Source organism: Theobroma umbraticum, unplaced genomic scaffold (assembly GCF_002168275.2).
Source record: "Theobroma umbraticum cultivar Fairchild unplaced genomic scaffold, ASM216827v3 scaffold_130.0, whole genome shotgun sequence".
NCBI lineage: Eukaryota > Viridiplantae > Streptophyta > Magnoliopsida > Malvales > Malvaceae > Theobroma > Theobroma umbraticum.
The window spans coordinates 2,712,341-2,715,308 of NW_018397264.1; the positions used below are offsets into that span (position 1 = coordinate 2,712,341).

General features: G+C 33.3%; 1 pseudogene; it reads right to left on the reverse strand.

Moving 5' to 3' along the window:
• Positions 1-319: 319 nt before the first annotated feature.
• On the reverse strand, positions 320-1,182 carry LOC110421398 (tetrahydroberberine oxidase pseudogene; annotated as a pseudogene).
• Between the last annotated feature and the right edge of the window lie 1,786 nt (positions 1,183-2,968).

Below are 2,968 nucleotides of genomic sequence, written 5' to 3' on the forward strand. Positions count from 1 at the left end.
AATTGGAATGGCACCTTGTTGCAGGAAGCCAACAAACAGTGTTTAAAAAAGAAACGAAATTTGCTTCTTCTTTTGGTTTGTAAGAGAAGACTACCTCTCACCCTATTTCTTTCTTTTTAAGAAAAGGCCATATCTTTCATGTCACACAATAGTAAGGTGTATAATAATAATAGATCTAATTACAAAAGTCAAGGTAATGAGGAAAATGTAAAATTGACTACTAGGCATCCAACTCACAGTATCAAGGCACTCAAATCCAAATCTTTTTTATTATTTATTCCCTACTCCAAGGATTACAATAATTACCTCTTTTCTTTTGTCAATATAAAAGAGGAGGAATGCTTTGTTCATGTTTAAAAAAATTTTTAAGATCAATCATTGTTTTAATTTGTATTAATTTATTTAAATTATTTTTAAAATATTTACGACCCCAAATACGTGCTTGAACATAGCTTGTGTTGCCTTTGTTGTTAATCACGATGTCATTATTTCTGTAATTAATATATGCCTCTTGCGAAGATTTAGAGACAAAGGAGCTCATGAAACTGTAAAGTTTTCTGATCCAACTTATGTACCTTTCTGATTTTATATTGTCTTCTTGTTGCCAGCCCACAGTGTATGCAATTTTGTCTAAGTTGCCAGCTCTGTGTGGAAATGGAGTTGCGGACTCTGTAATCTCATCCATCTTTCCCCCATAAGCAATAAAACCTATAACAGCAGATTCTGCATCTTCTTCATAAAGTTTAGACCATATCTCTTCGAATGCAGTCTCAGGAATAGGTTTTTTCACATAATCAGATTTTGTTTTGAAGATGGACCATTAAGAGTAGTCTGGTAACTCCTGTCTAGTAAAATATCCAACGATTTATTTTGAATTTGGCCAAAGTAGAGGATAGATTCGATCCAACTCATTTCAGTGCAATCTTCCTTCACTAACCCAAGCTCAGGAAATCTCTCTTGCATCAATGGAATGAGCTCATCAATGCCACCAAGAAAAAAGGAACTAAAGGAAGCCAGAATTGTTCTTTTGCCACGTTTACTAGAATTTACCCTTCTCATTGTAACAGCAGAGAATATATCAACAGGAAGTTTGTGCGCAACGTATTGCCAACGGTGAACAAGTTTAGTTGCGTTTTTCTCCAAGGTCCTGCTAATCGAAAATTGCATCAGATTGAATCCATGCAACTTTGTTCTTTTTATCAGTATCAACTGATCGAAAGTTAATCAAATCAACGATAATAAATAGAACGTGAGAGATATAAGAGAACAATGAATTGATGCTTGAATGTGGGAAGTATGCTTTGGTGTTATAATGATCAAAGGTTTAGGGATAGTTAGTTCAGAGAACTTAAAATTTTGAATAGAAGACTCCAAAACAGATGAATATGAAAAATTATTTAGCGTGTAGATGACTTTAAAGACGAGAGATGTGTCTTTGGAATGAAAAGAAGAAAGGCAATGAAGAAAATCATTCTCATGCGCATTCGCTGCAATTGCCCATGACAATGAGACGAGAACAAGCAAAAGAAATGGAGACATTGAAAAGTGAGAAGGCTTGTTTTCTGAACTGGATTTTATGCATATCTATTTATCAAGATTTCCCTTATTTATAGTAGAGAGAGCAATGCTTGCACACGGCTTTGAGGATGTGAACCTCAAGGCTCCAGGGTGCTTTGAAAAGTCCGAAGACGATCAGTCGAAGCATATTAAGGAAGCCCATTGCTTTTCCTTGAAAATTTTGGCTGACTTGGACTTTGGATAAGGCCATAAGCAAAGCCTCAAAATCTAGATTAGTCATATCCAAGCCTTTAATATTTCAAAAAGTAAATACCTAGCTATAGCCCGAGCATCTAGATCCAGCAAATTTTAATCTCCAAATTTTAAACGTGAACCAAAATGGACAATTATTGCAGACAGGACAAGAAATAGTGGTCGTAAATATAATAATAAACAAACATTTTGATTTCAAATGTTCCAAATATAGAGTTCTTTTCTTTTCTGTTTTGTTTTCTTTTTGTTTTTCTATTTCTTTTTTTTTTGAAAGGCAAAATAAATTTCATTTCATTTCATAGAAACCTGTACACTTGCAAAAAAGGCAAAACAAAGCAATTGTCTATACAAAAGGAAGGGCAGCATAACTTCCACAGTCCAAAATCCCAGAAGTCCTACAACTCCCCTGTACACAGTCAAGAGCAAAGCAAGAACAACCTGCAGCAGAACAACCATCACACAAAAAACAGAATAGGGATGCTGCACTTTACAGAAAGCCAGCGAAACGCACAAAGTGGAAAGCGATTAGCAACATTCGTCTCTTTTCTTGTCTGTTTTCAGTGTGTTATACCCGGTTGAGTCATTGATTTGTGGGTAATTCTATGTTTATGTAGTGGAAAGGAGCCCCCTAACAAGTTTTTAGTTTAACATTGTCTTCACTGTCATAAATAATCATAATGGGTTTACTAACCGGATATTACTTCCATATATTGTCAATACATCACAATGTGCCAACTCAATATTAATAATTTTTTAAAAATAATTCTTTTTTCTTTCTCCAACTTCTTATATTTTTTTTATCTCTTTCCAACTCCATTATCTTCTTCTCCACTTCTTCTTTCATTAAGATTAGATTTGATAAAATTATATAGTTTTAAGAGCAATAATAATATAAAAAATTTTACTTTCTCTCTAAATTCTCTTCCATGAGTTCTTCCCTTTTGCACTATTATCATCTCTACTTGTTCCTCAATCTAAATCTATGGCGATTGCAGAAACATTATAACATACCTAACTTATGTCCAATACCATAGAAGCTAATCAAAATGAAAATCTTACATGTCTCATGTCTATGAGTTCTTCCATTATAAAACATATAAAAAGTAATACCACATTATAATTTTATGAAAATAACTAATTGAATCTATAACAAGAATATAGATTGAAGACTTTCAATCTTAAATTTCACACTCTAAAT